This window comes from Neolamprologus multifasciatus, chromosome 11, assembly GCF_963576455.1.
Source record: "Neolamprologus multifasciatus chromosome 11, fNeoMul1.2, whole genome shotgun sequence".
NCBI classification, from domain to species: domain Eukaryota; kingdom Metazoa; phylum Chordata; class Actinopteri; order Cichliformes; family Cichlidae; genus Neolamprologus; species Neolamprologus multifasciatus.
The window spans coordinates 9602561-9621620 of NC_140449.1; the positions used below are offsets into that span (position 1 = coordinate 9602561).

Below are 19060 nucleotides of genomic sequence, written 5' to 3' on the forward strand. Positions count from 1 at the left end.
AGATGAATAAAGGTTTGGCGTTTAGACTTCAAACTCACAGAGAACCGTCTCAGAGATCACGTGAAATCATCTCGTGCAGCACGCCGCATTGTCATTCATAACCTGGAAGCAGACATCTGAAGCTTTGCGTGTAACTGGAGAGTAACACGTGTAGGTAAACAGTGTTACTGTTTGTTTCAGGTGTGTCAGAGTGAGGCTCAGTGGGAAAGATTGCTGTGTCTAGACAGGAGTGTGAGGGTAAGTGTTACATTTTCTCTTTGTTGTAACTTACAGCAAAGACGTCTCTCAGTTTTCACCCCCTGTTCTTTTTTTCTGCAACCCTGATTATTTTTTCTGTTGCCTCCCTCTCTCTCTCTCTGTTTCTGTGCTCCTACAGCTGATTGCATAAATAATTTACAGCATGTAAATCCTTAGCAGCTGTTTGCTCCTTTTTGCCCCGTTTGTTCCTGTTTTCTTTCTTCCAGGTTAACACGGGGCTTTTCTCAACCTTGTCACCTCTCCTCCCCTCTCTCTCCCTTTCTGCCTCTGTGTCTGGGGTTAACCTATCTTTCTTTCTCTCTAATTACACTGTTCTCAGTTCCAGCCCTTGTGTCTTCCCATGGGTTTCCATGTCTTTATGTAAGGAGTGGCTTTTTCTTGTATTGATGGGAATTTTGACTTGTAAGTCCATAGCTGATTGTTGTTGTGTATTTGCATGTGGATGTGTGTGTCTTCCACTGTGCGCTTCTGCATGTAGATTGCTGCTCCACAAGACAGCCACCGTGTGGCTTCAGACCCTTACAATCAAGACGTTTATATGGGCTTATTGTGATTACAGTTCTTAGCCGTGCCTATGTACAATTTCGTCTGTCACTCCAGGCTTCAAATCCTCTAAGAAGGATCTCCAATTCAAATTGCGCTGTCAAATTAAGTTTTCTTCTTCTTTTCTGCCGTAGTCCCCTCAATCCATTCCCTAGGTTGGACATGAAGCAATTTTATGTTAAAAAAGAAATAATAATAATACAAAAAAAAAAAAAAGAGTCGCTCTGCACAAGAGAATCTATCAGAAAATTGTATGAGGCCAAATTCAAGGGGGGAAAAAAAGATGAACAACAAAAGGAAAACTTTACCTTTGGCTCTGTTAAGTCATTTCTTTTCCCCTATTCAATTTCCATTGTTTAAGACTGGGGCCGATCTTTCCAATATTGCTGCTAATCTAACTTCAAAGGGATGACGGTATGTTAAAACACTTTTTAATTGTGATAAGGAATACGCTTTCATGCTTAAACCCCTTCTCCTCTGTTCGTCTGGACAGAACCCGCAAACGCAGAGGCTGTTTTTTCACTCGGCAATTAAAATTAGAATTGGTCACATTTTTCACTGTCAGCCATTTCCTTTGCACACAAAGACATGCGGGCCACACAAGCGTGCGCGTACAGACATATGCAAACCCAGATACTACCATACAATACACATGGTGTTTTTGCTCAGTTGAACCATATCTAAAATAGCTTGCATGAAGACCATTAAAGAAGAAGAAAAATCCTCCTCAAAACTAAAACAACCCTTAAGACCGTGCGGGTCTGGTAGGGCTGATGACTCACCACAAGCTTCCCTGTTACTTCTACGAGACATGCGATGCAGGCTGCGCCTTGTTGTCCAGAGATAACAGATTAACATGATTGCTGAGTGAATCATTTGCACTCTAGTGCTTTTGACATGGAAGATTCTTGAGACTTTGATACTTGCGCAATATTTTGAAGCAGTGGAGCAGCAAGATGTAATTCTGTTGTGACAAAATCAATTTGGATAAAAGCACAATGTAAAAAGCAAGAGTGGCATGAAAATGAAGTATTGGTTACAGCTGATAGGGAAATTGTCTATTTTGCCTCAGAGCTTTGAATATGAGTGCATCTTCAATTTTTTTTCATAAGAAGAGTGAAAATTTGAGGAATGGGGAAAAACAAATATACTGTGCTTGCTGCCCAACCCAGTCACGTGATGGGTTTCATCCAGGATGCATTTAAATGTACGTCTGTAAATCAAAGCTTTTTTAAATATACATGAAGTGGCTCAGTATTCTCCGAGAATAGTTGTAATCTGGAGAGATGTGTCCTTATGTCTTTGCTTATGGCCCATGTTGAACAGGGACATTTGTCATACTTAAAAATTAAATTTCCTCTGTTGCAGCTCCTCCACACTTATTTATCTAGTCTTATATGATATGTGAAAAAGTGTAAGAGGTGGGTCACTGGATCCTTCTTTTCAAGGTTCATCAAAAACTCTTCTAGTGACAAAGAGCTGCTTTTTCTTCCCACTAGAACTCCATGAACAACAGAATCTGTCAGTAATAAAAAATACCAGCAATTTATCTGACCCTTGCTGAGCAAGCAAGACACAAAGTTGCAGAAATACGATGTATTACTGCTCCCCCTACAGTCAACTCACAGTTAGACAGATAGCCACTTATATTTGAGTGGTGATGATGTGTCTGTTCGTCACACAAAGCAGACACACACAGACACACACAAAAAATCGGCGCAGTCCTGTGACCACCCACCAAACTTCAGCTTGTACCATCTTCTGTAGGCTGCAAGAATGTTGGAGTGACAAAGGCAGCACTTTGGACAGCTGACGCAGGTTCAGGTGTGGGCCAATAACTTGCCTGTAGTGGAAAAGTCCTTTTGTGACTTTGCAGTCGAGACAGGCAGCGTCTGTTCTTCCCTGCAGCAGCACTCACATTTCACACTCAGTTTGAGCATTTGCAGTATGTCAAAAATCCCGACTGAGTGTTTCGCTCACATCACTTAGACAAGGATTTGTTTCTGCATTTGAGGAACAAATTACTAGTGACGGCACAGAAGTAGAACCTTCTTGAATCCACGTCCACTCCGTCTAGATTCTTGTTTTTCAGTCTGAACCAGTTATGTGCATGTGCGGTTGTGTATGTGCTTAAATGTGTTCATGTCCGTGCTTGTTTTCCTGTGAGATTTATTTGCGTGTGTGACTGTGCGTGTGACCCCGTGTGGCTGCGTGACCCGATTGTGAGTCTACAGTACTCGGCAGAGCGAGTGAGGTCTGTGAATCTGCTTTGCTTTTTTTTTGGGTTGTTGTGCAGCATGGCCTCATTACCCAGGTGTTTACCCCTAACCACAGGAAGCTCTTGTCAGTGACGACTGTCTGCCGGCAAACATTGCCTGAGGGAAAGAAAGACAGGGAGGAAGGAACCTAGCAAAAGAGAGACAGTAGAGGGGAGGCATGAGAATCAGAGATGTCTGTCTGTCTGCTTGTCTGTCTGACTATCTATATATCTGTATATACTGTATATGCTCTATATATACTTCTCTAAATGTGTGTGTGGTTGTGCCAGTCAAACCTTCACTGGAAGGTCACTGGGTTCTTCTGTTTCTCCACCAGTGAAGGGAGGGAGAATAAGAGACGGGAAGGGAGAGAGGAGAGGAGGCATACAAGCTGCTGACAGGGATTTATGAGCTGATAGTGTCAGACTGCAAGCACAACAACAGTCTCCCTGTCTCTGCCTGTCTGCTCATGGAGGGAGAGAGTGACAGAAAGAATGGAGGGGGTGTTGGAGGAAGAAGTGAGCCAGCAAAATGAGTTGAAAATGAAAGAGCAGAACAAGAGAGGAAGTGAGCCAGGGAATAAGGCAGGATCAGGATTGGGATGTTATTTTATTTGATTCTTTCTTTGTCGTTTACTCTTTTCCTTTTATCACAATGTGTTTTTTTTCTTCACAACCCTTCATTTACTCGCCTTTCAACATCACCTTTGTATGACTTGAATTGACTGTTGCGTTGGCTGATTTTAATTGTTTAGACCGATGATGTGAGTAAGAAACAGAGCGTTTCAGGCTGCTGTTGGTCTTGCACGGCCAAGAAGATGATGATGATGATGATGATGATGACAGTACAAACACTGTACAGAGATGACCAGACATTCATATGCTGGATGGCAACATTTCTTCCATTGTGTTGTTGTGACACATCAGTAGCTCAGATAAAGACGGTGATTATGCGTTTGATAAGCTGACGCTACTGCAATGAAGTGTGAACAGTTGTTCCATTTTAAGAACTGTGCAGGAATACATGCTAGCACAACTGTTCTTTGTAGTTGTGTGTCTGTGTGTGTGTGTGTGCGTAGAAGAGACAGAGTGGCTGTTTAGATATGTCATGGTGAATCACAGCTAAAGTGTTCACTGCTAGATGACACACAGTAATATATAGTAGTTGGACTGTCTGGCGTATGAGAGATCCATTCTGGAGTTAATTTTGTCTAATTAATGTTGTAGGATAAATCCATAATAGCTGTCTTTAGGTTTGTTTCACAATATATTCCCATGTGGCTACAGTTAAGAAGATTGCGTTTAGGTATACTTATGGTATATTTCAACTTTTTACATGTTTTACAGACATGCTGAGTGCTGTTGTCTGTTAATCGCATATTCTTAGGCCTAAAAATATGTTGCACTTATAGACAACCTATAAACTTAATTTCCTAAATTGATTTCCAGTTTTGGAAGTTGTATAATTGTGCCTGGAATACCATGCCCTGTTGAATGTTATGACTGTGATAATAACAGTGATCCAGATGTGAAGTCTGCCAGACTGGCATGTTGGGGGAAAAGGCAGCCTGACTGTGCACAGCATACATGCCCCCTGGGAATAATACAGACATCTAGTGATTTATATGTCAGTTCTTTTTTTTTCTTTTTTTTAATGACATAGTATTAAAGAGCAATGATTCATGAGGCTCTTTTCATTTCACATCGAAACTCTGACTTGTTTCAGGCTATAGCTTACACTTTCCAGTATGCTTAGTAATGATCCTACAATAACTTTCCCAGATTTTTAATGGCAGCCTCGTTCTTTTAGAATTCCTGTCTGTAGATAATAGTCACAGCCCCTGTGCTCCAAATATTGATTCAGTGATGACAACGCCAGTTGGGCATAGATACCCTACGGTGCAGATCCTTCATAAGAAAAGCTGGCCCTGTGGTTGGTGCTTTTTTCCAACCAGTAACAGTGCAGCGTGGTGAGGAGAGTGACAGTTTGGGATTATTTTGTTTTTTGGACAGCTAGTGGTAAAAGATAAGGGCAGAAAGCAAGGCAACCTATGAAATTTAGAAAGAGCATGTTGCACTGTTGAGGCCCAAATCTGAGCTGCACTGAATGTTATCACAAAGGTAGTTTGGATCCTTTAAAAATGATCTTGATATTCCACCAGTTTCCAACAAATATCTCAATCATAGGAGTATGTACTATAGGCGTATGTGCTATGTGGTAGCACTGTTATAAGAATTCTGTTGCTAAAGGGGCAACGTTAAGCATCTGTGGTGATTTGATGCAATACCTGTTACTCAAGGTAACCAAAACATTTCAACGAAAGATAGCAACTGTTGTTTTTACCCATCATATTTCTGCTTTTTTAAAACCCAGCCACATGGGGGCTACAAACATACCTCCTCTTGTCTGAAGAGTCGCAAACATGCAGATCATCGGTAAGAATTGTGATGTGTAGTGAGATTAGGTAACAGGTGAAAGAGAGCTGGGAGAGGTGGAGGTGTTCACCAGTGAGAAGAGGAAGAACAGCAGTAGAAGCACAACATTTCATGTGTCACAGTGAGAGGGAGACAGGTGGAAAGGTGATGATGCAAGGAGAGAAAGAGATAGTGAAGGTAAGGTTGTTTATACACTAGGGGTTCACCATTCCAGAGAACAAGCAGTGCACAAGAGAGGTGAATAAGAGAGTGGGGTGGGTGGAGACGAGTGTCTGCTGTGATTTGTGACAGAAAGACAGTAGCCAGAGTGAAAGGGAAGGTTTACAAGATATTAGTGAGACCTGCTATGATGTATGATTTGGAGACCGTGTCACTGAGAAAACATGAGGCGGCAGCAGAATTGTATTTCTAAGATTTTCAGTGGTGAGAAAGTGGCAACCACTAAAGGGAGAGAAGAAGAAGATATTTGCCTTCTTTTACCCTTTTGAATTAATTGAAACTTTAATCCATAAAGACTAAATGCACTAAAATTAAAAATTCTTATATCTGTTTCTTATGTATGTGTTTGCACAGTGCAGATCTACACAGAAGCTTACAGGAAACTGAAGAAGACGGGTGAGGTTAAAGAGGACAGCACGATGGAAAAAACAAGAATGAAAGTAGCCAGTGATAAATATTAACTTTTGTGGAACATTTTGTGCATTTGCATCACTAAAAGTCCTCATATATAGCTGTTTGTCATCGCCTTAAACTGCAAGAATTTGATTTTAAAAATACGGGTGTCATGTAGCGGTTCGAGTTAGAAGCTCGGAATATGCAATCACATCTGTAAGAGTTACATTTCGCAGCTCATTGTATCTCTGACTGCAAAATAAAGTTTGATAAAAAAATCTGTTTTTGTGTTATTACTATGTTGTATGGAAATAAAGAACAAAAATAATGACAGCACTTTTTTTAAATGCTTTTTTGTAAATCTGTTTTTTTTAAAAAACAAAATAAAAACAATATGTCTGCACAAGGGCCTGTAATTAAAAGGGAAAAGGGCCTCAATGTGGCATTTCGTGTATGCTATAGGAACATCACTGTGGATTTTATCTGAAACATTCAGAAGTGGTGGATGTCACAACAATCATAGCCACTAACCTGTGCTAGTAAAACACGCTAAAAGCCCGTTGATGTTGAGTCCCTCACTGGGATAAAAGTCACTATTGTTTCTGTTTCTGTGCGCACGTCTGTGTTTTTGTGCGTGTGTGCACATGTGTGTTTGTCTGCCCATACACTGAGCTGAAGAGAAAGTAGTTTCAAAGGGACTCACATGTAATTACATGCACTCGGCAAGTGACAATCCACATGCACACACACACGCGCGCACACACACAGGTGAAAGGTGACTAAATTCCCTCTTTATATCTTTACATTGCAAATTCTTTGTTGAACAGTGTATCTAGGAAAAGTTCCAACACAGTGTATTCACATATATACTCTCTATATATGTGCATTTTAACTCTCAAGAAGTAGCTTTTACAATTTGACCACAAGGGAACAAATGCTACATTAAGAACATCTATTCATACAATATGTAAAACTCTGGAGAAGTATGTCCAGCACTGCAAAACATCTAGACTTCCACTTTCATCGTCACAACATAGATTATCAATGAATATTCCATTGTTTTGAGAAAAAAAATCTAAAATAACATAAAGAACTTTAATGATCACTCAGGAGACTCGTGAAAATATGAAGCTTTACTTTTCATATGAGAATACCAGCAGTCTGGGAATGCTCAGAGGTACAGAACCAAGTGCCTCTTCCTCTGCTTTCAGAGAGAAAAGAGAGAAGAGAGGTAATTATTTTTCCTTCCACATCTGCATCTTAAAGCTCTTTAAATAGTTTAGAGTTGAGCAGCTTGCTACAGTATGCTGTGATAATGATGGTGGTGACTTTAGATGAAAAATATCTCACGTCTGTAATTTGATTTGAGTTTGATCGGAGGTGACTTTTAACTCATAGGGTAGGGAAACCTAGGCGTAGGCTTGCTTTTACAATATGCTTATTGACCAGTTCTTTATCCTCATAGGGCCAATATAAAAACAACAAGTTCATATCGCAGTACCAAATATGAAGTCAAAAATCCCTATACTAGAAAATGCTGCGGCAGGCTCCTACTCAGCGCAGCGCCATGGCAACTCAACGCGCAATTTTATGTTAATCCATCCAGAAGTTCTTTAGAGGTTCTTTAGCTACATCATCCTGTCCCATAACTCCACTGCAATGGCTAAAAAGTAGAGAAAGAGTGTTTTTTATATAAGAATGTCCATTTTCAGCCAGCATAGAGCATGTGAAATACTAGAGCAGGGTTCGCTTAGGGACGAACTTCGAGGCCGGCCTATCTTTTTCCTTCTATCTTTGCATGCGGTTACTAACACCAGCTTCCCTCTTCAGAGACGACCCCCCGCCTCACTTGTTCACCCACCATATTTTCCACCTACAGTTTATCGCACTTCCTCTTATTCTGCTCAAGGCCCCTAGTCTGTCTGCCAGACAGGAAAAACAAAGACTTTGGGACTATCACTACGGTCCAAATGGTATATTACACTGTACCTCATTGAATATTCAGTAGTGTTACACAGTATCTATTTAAGAAAAACTAAAATAAATTAGATACTTAGGAAGTTATGGACATAATTTAAGTTAGCTTTCATCTGTGTCCTCATTCATGCAAACTGGTATTTGAGACATGAGCTGTGCTTTAAACTTTAATTTAATTTGGTAAAGAGCCGAGAAACACAGCCGACTTATCAGATGGACACACGTACAAGCACGCATGTTTAACTGCACGCAAGGTGTCAGTTGAATTGCTGTCCTTGTTTCACAGTTTCAGGCCAAGAATGAAACTATATTTGAGGACGAAACTCACTAATGTTTAAATGACATGCTTCACATCAAATAATTATCAAATAAAATAAGTAGGGCAACAGCTATATTTACCCTATCACATGAATTTATTCCAAAACTGGAATGATTTTATTGAAGTTTTATGTTTTGTTGGTCAATACCTCTCACTACGTAATTGCAATTTATTAATTAATTTTAAAAAATGTCACCAGTACATATTTTCAGGCTTAAATAATTGTAAGAGACAATTAAGTGTGTAATAGTATATTATGACTGCTATGTCCAATTAATTGCTGGAATGTATCTTCTTCCACTTGTTAGCTGCCATGACTGTTTTTTTCCCTCCTATGTACCTCAGCCAGGATGTGCACAAGTCTGCCAGCCGTTAACCCCACAGAGGAAGTGTGCAGGAAATGAGATCAGCCTTAAACAGAGGTAACGCCTAAGCCTGAACCACTGACACCAGACCAATAACTGTCACTCATTGCACCTGATGCAGAGATACTAAAAATGTAGCAAATAACAGGAAAGTAACAGAAAGTAACAGTAACAGAACAGAACAGAAACGATCAACACAGCAGAGGCATCAAAGAGAAAAGCAAATCATATGAAAGAAAACTAGAACTGAACTTAAAGAAGGGATAGGCTTGAAAAGACAATGAGATCAGATCAAATTTAGCAGAAGAGAACAGAGAAAAGAAAGATATGCAGCTTTTAGAATCACACATATTCTGGTAGAAAAGATAACAGTGTTAAAGTTAGGCTGAATCTATGTGTAACCAAGACTACATTGTTGCATTTTGCTTTACAAGGCAACAGAATAGACTAAAACATTACAGCCAAGACCACATTAAAACGAAACAGCCCCGTGATGCTCAGAAGAAAGAAGAAAATTACTTGTATTAACTTTTAGATATAATATATTTGGAAAATATGATGTTTCAATAGTTAAAAATACCAATTCTGTGGGCAAATGCATACAGTAACTGCTGCTACGGCCTGTACGTATTCTTGTTACCATGATGAAAAACACATTTCGAAACTTCACAGAGGAAACCAGGCCTGGCAGTACTGTGTGCGCACATGTGGATGTGAGTATATGTTGTGCATTTGTATACACTGATCTCAGCACGCACATCAGTGCACATCAGTATGAAAAAGAAAACACTGCGTGTTTTTTTTTTCATTGAGCGCACAGACAGGAAGAAGGAGCAACCATGTACACTATATCCAAGCACAACAACTTTTTTTTCTCCTTGAGGTGCAATACACAACTGCAGTTAGCAGAAACCTGCTTTGTTATGTTCTACTAAGTTTATGTTCTATTTTCATTAAACCCCTGCATAAATTTGTCAGTTTTTTTAAAGTGCCGGAATATATACAAATACAGTCTCTGGGTGCACTTTTATGACAACTAAATACGAGGGCAATCCCAAAAGTAAGGTCTCCAAAGCAGTGGTGACGTAGAGAAACTGTTCGTACGGCTGCTGGCCACACTGCTGTGATGGGTGCTTCCTCCAAACAAGCATGCATGGCTTCGCTGGGATGTTCAATCTTGGCTCGGCAGCCCTTGAAAATGGAGCTCCCGTTGAACGCTACCACCAAGTGCAAAGTTCGCGCAGTTATTTGAGTTTTGAACGCAAAAGGTGTTAAACCAGTTGAAATTAATCGCCACTTGACAGAAGTGTATGGACACTCATGCATAGATGTCAAAAATGTTTGTTCCCTAAGTTGAAAGAGCATTTGTCCGGAAGGCGATTCTGCTCCGACGAAGAGGTCAAAGATGACGTTCAATGCTTACTGAAGGACATGGCAGCAAGCTGCTATGACATGGGCATTGTAAAACTGCCACAGTGTCTACAAAAATGCTTCGACCGAAATGGTGATTATGTAGAAATGAAAATAATTCTTCAGCCTTAAAAATCATGTAGATATTATAGAAAGTAAACGGAGTGATTTTCTAACGAAGAACTTCGTATATCAGAGACTCTGCAGTTGTCAATCACTTTCTTATTTACTTCATAACTTAGCCGCTTGAACTGCTCACCGATCCATCTGCTTGACCGTGTAGTGCCGCATGTATGAATATTTGTTGAAGAGCAGCTTTTGTATTAAAGCCACTCTTTTCGAATAAAAGATACCAGATAAGTAATGTATGCATGACCCTTTATTCAAATATAATAAGGTCCATTTTGTACTTAAGGGCCATTAAAAGTACTTAGTAAAATTTAGAAATGTTAATCTCTGTCTGCAGATGGGAGTCTTTGTCAGACAGACACTTGCCTCGATGAAAAAATAGCCAAATGCAGCAGGAGTTATGAATAATAATAGTGTAACAAAAATAATACTAATGTTTCATAGCGGTGAACTGTCACCTGACCAAAAAATATAATTAACATATGGTGATATTCAAGGCTTTGTAACACATTACGTGATTCAATGAGTGACTGATGAAGCGGGTAAATATACGAACAAATAAATGAATAGGTAATGAAATGATTAATTATTTAGTTAGTTAAACAAACCAAGCAAGCTCCAGACACTAAGAATGCTCAAAAGCATCATTATCATACCTGCATAATCACACCCTTGCACAAAATGTCACATGGTTTTAACACCATTTTAAACCTATTTATGTACTTTTAACCACGCATACCTAAATCCCACTTTGCATACTTTATTGGCATGCACTTCTTAGAAAACACACAGAACATGTGAACTCTTGGTTCTTAAATGACTATCACTTTGCTCCGCTCTTTATAAATGTCATGTTGTTGTCAAATTAGGATATTTATTTAAGACATACCAGTCTACATCCTACAATTTACCTTTTGAAGCAGCCCTGCTAGTGTGGAATCACTGATAGTGATAGGTTACAATTAATCAGAGATTCTCTGTTAGATCAAGACTTTATCTCCACTGGAAAATCAACCCCTGCTCCTACACATCAGTCTGATAGAAGAGTAGCTGGAAGAGAATCAGGAAGAAAAGGCATAGAACAATTATAGGGCCATGGGTGTGACAGAGCATTGCATTCCAGAGGCAGACTCTCAACTGTATAACTCTGGAAGTGAATCAGTCTAATATTGTGATCCCAGATATCCACTGTCGCGGGTTTGGAACAATTCTTGACATGATGTCTGCTGCCATGTACAAATGCCCTGACATATGAAGGGCCACGAGTGAGCTTAAGAAGGGTATTGTGAAGCATGTAGCTTTAAGTTTTTTTTTGAAAACCAGTGGCTTTCAGTAATAGCCTGCTCCACTTCATTACCATCAACATTTTCCAGATATATTTTTTGGTGAGGTATGAAACAAGGCTTCCTTTTACCCATTTTGAAACCAAGCACTCAGCTTCCCTCTAATGAAGGGTGAAGAAAAAAAGGTGTACAGAGAAGAGGATAAAGACTGAAGAAGTTAAAATGTAGAACAACGTTACTGTTTGACTGATGTGTGCTTGTAGTGGTCATCAGGGTCATCATGATGAAATGTGGTGGTCAAACAATGAAGCTGTTCCAATTAGCAAAAAGTATTGCTGCATCTATAACGTCTTGTTAAAATTATTATTAAAGCCTGCGTTTAAACAGTTTGTCTCACTGATATCGACGTCTCTTTTTCAAGCGAGTGTTTACACATAAACACAAGACATATACAGTTTAGGAGTAGAAGGATGGGCAGACAGAAATAATGTAGCTTCACAGGTTTTTGTAGCTCATTCAATTTCTAGGCACCATATTATTTTAAATACAGTTTTACGAAGTACCGTGTGACTAAGAGGCACAGCTAATTTTTAAAATGTCTTGCAACCTGACATCGAAAGCACTGTAGTTAAATGTAATCAAAGTCAGGCTTTGTAAATAAACACCTTACAAAGATGCTCTCTCTCACTAGCCAAGTATGACCACGCCACTTTGTCATGTAACCTGGTGGGAAAAGCAGCATCACCTTTGATAAACTGCAATTCACTGTGATACGCAGAATCAAATGGCTGCAGGGTAGATGGAGATAAGTCTGAATAGTCATATTAAGTGTGATGTAATAAAAGGCAGTTTAAAAATAAATAAAAATCACAAAAAGTGACTGCTGACTTATTTTATGCCAAATGAAAAACAAATCATGATCCTTAGCTTAGTGTCCAAATCTTTTTTATCTTTTACAAAACATTAAAATACTGCTATCTTGGACACTTACAGGATAGTTGGACACTTGTAGGTAGTTAAGTCTTAACTAAATAATATTCGACTCAGATTAACAAGTGAAACAGAACTGTAATATGTTGATAGGATGAAAGCCTTAGCTGCCTCAGTAGCTCCCTGGATCAAGAGACTGTATTCTCAGTAATCTATTAACAAGTTGATCGCTCTCTGTTTTCTACGTTTTGTAAGCTGGCCATCTGTAACCTTGCAATACCTGTTAGGGCAGGTGACTTCACCAAGAAAGGAGCAGGAGAGAGAAACTATTCAAATGAGGTCTTGCTCCACCAGAGGGAGCAAACCACGGGCAATATATATGCTCCTTGTGTATGTAAGAAAAACATATTTGATACTAAAGTCGGGCAGAAGAGATTCCTCCAGTGTGGGGCACACATCTGCACTCTCCTTAAAATTAAAGGTAGCATCCACAAGGTTTTTCACACGTCTCAAAGACAGTCGCTACATCTACATCCTCCTCGTGTTTTTCCCCCTGTTTCAGTCCTAGAGTGGCAGTATGTGATGGACTGTGGAAGCACTTTTCTCTTCCTAGTGTGACCGTTTCAATCCTTTTAATTTACCCTGAGTACTAAAAGTGGAAGCCTGAACCATAATTGCTGATTATTCACCTGGACTGTATTCTATATTGTTTTCCCAAAGAGGGCAAAAACTTATCATGATCATCTTTACATGGCACAAAAATAGCACAAGGATGTCCCTAGTGGCGTGCCATACTTCATCTGCTATTACTCTTGTAAAGACAGGGACCGGCAGCAGAAAGGAAGCGCTCACCTCTTTGTCTGATGCAAACACGACTAGCTTTGTGGAATTAACATATCTAAAAGCTGGAGTCGCTCTTACTCAGCGAGACACATATTCAGTATTGAATACGTTTGTTGGTGACTACAAGCAATAGGCTACCCCTCAGGGGCATAGAGGCATCAACTACCTGAGGCTTGTAGGGTCCTTTGTTCTGATTTTGCTTATACTCTTATACAGTAATAGGACAGAGACGTCAACTTTACCGAGCTGGAATACAGTTATTTCAATTGCTGCTAGCTGGCTTATAATGTCAAGAGTCCCCCTCTGCATGTAAGTTCACGAAATTGCAAGCAGTACAGTTGTAAAGGGAATCACATCCATCATAGCCAGAAGTGAAAATCCAGAGCAAGTGAAACAATTCAGGATCTCTGACAGATACGTCAACAGTAAAACATACAGCACGACTGCGCAAACATACAGAAATATCAACACTTACATATGCAATATGATACACAGCAGAGGGAGTCTATGACAGAAAAAAAGTATTAAATGACAAAGAACATATTCTATGAATCTTTAAAAAGCTATTATCAGTATCTTATTATATGTATACAGCGTATATATTTACATAAAATATGCCTTCTAAATGTCATTTGCACAGCATACTCTACTGTTTCATTTGTTCTAGGAAACAAGGGCAAACTAATTTAGCAAAACAGAGTCGGCTGGCTGATGCAACACAGTGAAATTTTAGGAGCAATCATGCACAATGAACCACTTCTGTCAGACCACCTATCGAGCTGCATGTGTGTGCTGGTGCATGTGTGTGTACAAATCAGTGTCAATATTTTTGTGTACTGTATGTGTGTAGGTGTCTAAGTGTGCACCTGTCACTAATGTACATAAGAAATTCATGTCTTCTCTGTTCTTCACTCCTACAGTGCAGCCTGAAGGCAATTTTCATCACTACCTCATGCAACTGCAGGTGTTTATTGTGGCCTGCTCCTAGTATCTTGCTGAAGTTTTGGCTGTAGGGGATATGATCCGAAAATCCCTCCACTTGAGCTGTGCCATGTAATTTAAACTGAAATCCATAATAAGTCTGCTCAGAACAGTGCTACTGTTGTGGCTTATTTGTCACTGTTGTAGGTGAAAACTGCTATTATTTTTGTGTATTTATCCATCCATCCATCCATCCGAGGAAGAGAGAGTCTGCCAAGACTCATGTCCAGACCCATATAAGAGGCATGAAAATAAATAAATAAAGGCTTGGAACTGACTTGATGTCAGATCTAAGCACAGCAGGCCATTTATTTTTTAAAGGTGCATGGTTAGATTTGGAAATGGGTGTATTACAATCTAAATTGCAATCTTTGTAAAGTAGTTTGGTTCCCAAATTTTACCAAACAGCAAGTGAAAGCAAAAGTACAAAAATTAAGGATGAAAAAAAAAAATAGTGCCCGAATGAGAAGAGCCAAAACAGAGTCAACAAAAAATATATAACACAAATGATTTTTGTGTCTTGATAGACATGACATGGATTCTAACTTGAGCTATGGGCTGCTTTTACAACAGCATCAGATCAATCATAACCCATTTTTAACACTTCTAGGGTACATTTGATCTGTTTCTCAACCTGAAAAGCCTGGTGATTGGCTTGGCTCAGTTTAATCTAGTTCAGCCTCCCTCTTTCTCTCAGTTTCTCTCCTCCATTCCAGCTCCTCTCTGGGAGTTTACCACCCTTTGGCTACTCTACTTGATTTCTTCCATGACTCTATACTTTTCTAACAGCTTCCTGATTGCCTCGCTCTTGACCTTTATATAAAGATGAAGCTGAACATGAAACTCTGCATGCCTACAGATGAACCCCCTAAGTAACTTGAAATATTGGAGACTTAGCTAATAAACAAATACATTAGGAACAGGGTACCATACAAATGTTGTGGTCCACTGAATTTTATCTTCAACATAAAAATGTGGATGACATTATATTTAATGTTTCTAATTTGAGCTTGGTTCATTCGGCCTTTTTCCTTTGTCTCCTGTAATAGCTAAAGATCAGCATTTTTTCATTTAGTATAATGAAATCATTCAACAATGAAATATCACTGAGCTTTTTAACAATACAGCTGAAATACAATCTATGTATGTAGTTAAAAACCGTTTAAATAGAATGATGATGCAAATGTCATGTAATGTTATGTTTGCATAACTAGAGTACTTTAATACAATATTATATTTGTCTAAAACATACAAAACAACCAGACAGTTTTTAATTATTCCACCGTGTCTCTTTGTCCTGTCTTGCTCCCCATCACCCCCAACCAGTCCTATCAAATGGCTCCCAATCCCTGAACCCCATGGAAGGGAGTTTTGTCTTCCCACTGTCACCAAAGCGCTTGCTTATAGGAGGTCAAACGATTGTTGGAATATCTTTGTTTTCGCTGTAGTATTGTACGGTCTTTACCTTACAATATAAAATGCCCCGAGGCAGCTGCTGTGATTTGGAGCTATATCAATAAAATTTAATTAAAAAATTTAACTATTTAGTCTGTGGAAAAATAACTTTAGCAGCAGATTTGTGGCTGTGTATTGCACACTAAAACTTAATAACTGAAGCTGGCTAGCCAATATAACAAATGACAAGTCCAAATATGATAACATCTTCCCCTAAAAATCTAACATGGCAGTGGAAAAAAATGCTGTTTTGAGACTTCAAAACGCAGACTTGAAAACCAAAAGGTGGTGCAGCACTGCAGACATTTCTATGTATACACTGTTTCTATAGGAGAAACAAGATCTTTACTGCATCTTTGATGAGTTGCCTACTGAGATCTGGCCTCCTTCTTGGCAGCCAACTAAGCTTGCCCCTGCTTATACATTTGCTCCTGAGCTGCTACAAGTAAATGTTACAAATCTATACTTAGTACTTGCTTTGGTCCTATTTCTCTTGTCTTCCTTCTATTGTCTATGTTACTTGTTAAGCACCTTGGCATACCCTTGGTTTTTTAAGTGTGCTTTATAAATAAAGTTTATTATTATTATTATTATTATTATTATTATTATTATTATTATTATTATTATTATTATTATTATTATTATTATTATGTTTGACTGATTGAACATGGCTCTTTTTCACATCATGCTTTGTTCAAATCAATCACTAGATCAGATTTGTGTCAGATTGTGTATAGTTCATTTTTATTATGTATTTATGAATCAAACCATACCTAGAGTACTCTACAATCAGGCTCAGCCTTGCGTAATCAGGTCACTAATTCTTGTCATCGATGAATGTCAGATTATCAATAATATATTTCATCTGGAAGAAAAGCTGTTTGCTTTGAGAGCTCATTCTTCAGTGTATTTTCTATGATTCCCTGTATTCTAAGTATTTAGACAATGAAACACTGATAACTTAATTACCTTGGATGTGAAATGACAGCAGTTATTTAATTGTTCACTTTATATGGCTAAATGCGGCCTTTAATTAAAGCTGCCAGTCATTTGCCTCATAATTAGTGTGTCATGCCATATTTAGTAAAGTAATAACAACAGGGTGCCAAAACATTAGAATGTCACATCGGTATGGACCTCAGCCAATTACTTTGCATTGACTTACATCACTGACAATGAGCTGAAATTGTCTCTGTTTAACAGGTGGACATTCTCTGAAGTCAATTAGCGCATTTTTTTGCTCTCTTCCTCTTTAAACAATCAGTACCATCACCAACAGTTGATTACAGCAGAAACTGTGGGAAGAAGAACTCAAATGCCTTTGGTTAATCTTTGGTTGTGAGAGAAAAGCAAATCTGTTTCAAGTAGTGTAACAATGTACTGATACAACATGTTAGCATGTTTGGCTAGAAAGGTATATACAATATGATTATGTAAGTTGCTAATGATGAACTAGTTTTATATTAGTCCCATCATTCCATTTTGCCTATTACCATTTACCAATCACACTTATCTATGTGAACTGCTCCACAGGCCTTAAAAACGGTAACATACTGACAGAAATGCTATGCTAATATGCTAATTGATTAGTTTAAGCAGGGTATTTCTATTTACAATGACACGCGCAGCTGTGTTTAAGGCTAAACATTCCATTCCATCAAAAGTGCGAAATCAGAGTTCTGGTTCAACTGAATGCCCCTTCAAGTCAGATTTCTGATTCAGAAACTCAAAGAAGCACCACCAGTCCAGAATTCACAATCCAAGATGGCGGCATGGAACATAAAGAGTAAAACTGCAAAACCCATAGTCTGTACTGCCCCTATTGTATATTTATAACTTGCTAAATAGGCCACACACAGAGCACTGACCAGCCTCTATCCCTGAATGAGCAGCCGTGGTATTTCAAGCAAAAAAAATAGGCATTCTACTTCATTTCTAGTTGTGGTTGACCAAGTGAGTGTCTGGCTGAGAAGCACAGTGCGAAAGGTGGTTGATCCAATCCTTTATTTCCAGAGATCCAGATTGAAATGGAGGGCAAGTGAGGTGGACGTGGCTAATGTATGTAGCTAGAGTGGATGAGTGATGTCAGATAGCCAGCGAAGCCAGCGAAGCGAAGCCAGCTGCACGTCAGTTGCTCCAGACATGACAAAACTGGACACTCAAGGACACAGCAAAATACAATAAGGGAAATAACAACAATACACATAACAGCTGAGTTACAACCATAGGAATTGCTAATGGGCTTGGGATGAGTGGAAGGATGAGCAGGTCTTAAATTCCTGCCTGCTGATTGCTGCTGGATCACAGGTGAATGATGCAGGTGTGGAAGCAAGCCTCCGTCCCCATAAGCAGTTACCGAAGAACCAGAGCTAGCATGGACAAATCCACTAAAACCAATCTTCTACTCAGACAAACAGTTCAGGAATTGTTAAAAAAAAACTGTGTGCTACACTCAGAAAAATATTTATGTTCCATAATACTGATTTTAAGTAATTAAGTCATTTTAAATAACACTGATTTTATATATTTCAGTTGCATTTTACTCAAGATTATTGCTTTATCTTTATGGAGTGTGTTCCATTGTTTCAGTAACATAAGCATTTAATACTGACCCCCTTATCTCAAATATGAACTGATATGTAGAGTCATTTTTATTTATTTACACCTCGATGGACCTGCCTACCTCAACAAAATCTCACCTCTGGAACATAGCTCTTGTAGAAGTCAGTAAAAATAATCCATTGAATGTGCTAGCTGAACCTCACAAGACCTAGTTCATCGACAGCAAACAGTTACACCAGCGAGAAGTTCCTCCTAATTTGAGTTAACGGCCAGTTTGGAGTTGGAAAAAAATTACACTTGAAAACAGCTGCTGATGTTATAAAATTCTGGGCTGCAGTTCAGCATTGGATCATTACAATCCATTAGCCTAAATCGAGAACAAATAAAAGAATAGGTCAGGTTTTCTGTAGCCCTATAAAGTTTATAGTCTTCTATAAACCAACAATATTGTATTTCACATAATACAGATGCCAAGCAACAGGTGATAGCACAATAATACTTTGGATTTACCAACAAATAAACAAACCCAGTGAACTGTGTGTCAAGCTGATGGAATACTCTGATATTTATATATTTATTTATTCATTGGATGAAAACCAAGTTGAGATAAGTATTTTTTTACTCATTTTTCAAAGTTTTATAATGAATAGCACATAATTAGCTGTGGAGTGACTGGTGAACCATGCAATGCAGTCATCAC

At 38.8% G+C, this 19060-nt stretch overlaps 1 long non-coding RNA gene across 5 annotated transcripts in view; it reads left to right on the top strand.

Annotated features, from left to right (window-relative positions):
• LOC146507811 (uncharacterized) overlaps window positions 1–16435 on the top strand; it is a 109976-nt gene extending 93541 nt beyond the window's left edge. For 2 of the 5 annotated variants that reach the window (XR_014876819.1, XR_014876817.1), the window contains 2 exons: window positions 181–237; window positions 6068–16435. This is a non-coding gene — a long non-coding RNA (uncharacterized LOC146507811). The remainder of the gene's footprint in view (window positions 1–180; window positions 238–6067) is intronic. The other 3 variants (XR_014876816.1, XR_014876818.1, XR_014876822.1) reach the window with 3 other exon arrangements.
• Window positions 16436–19060: the final 2625 nt, after the last annotated feature.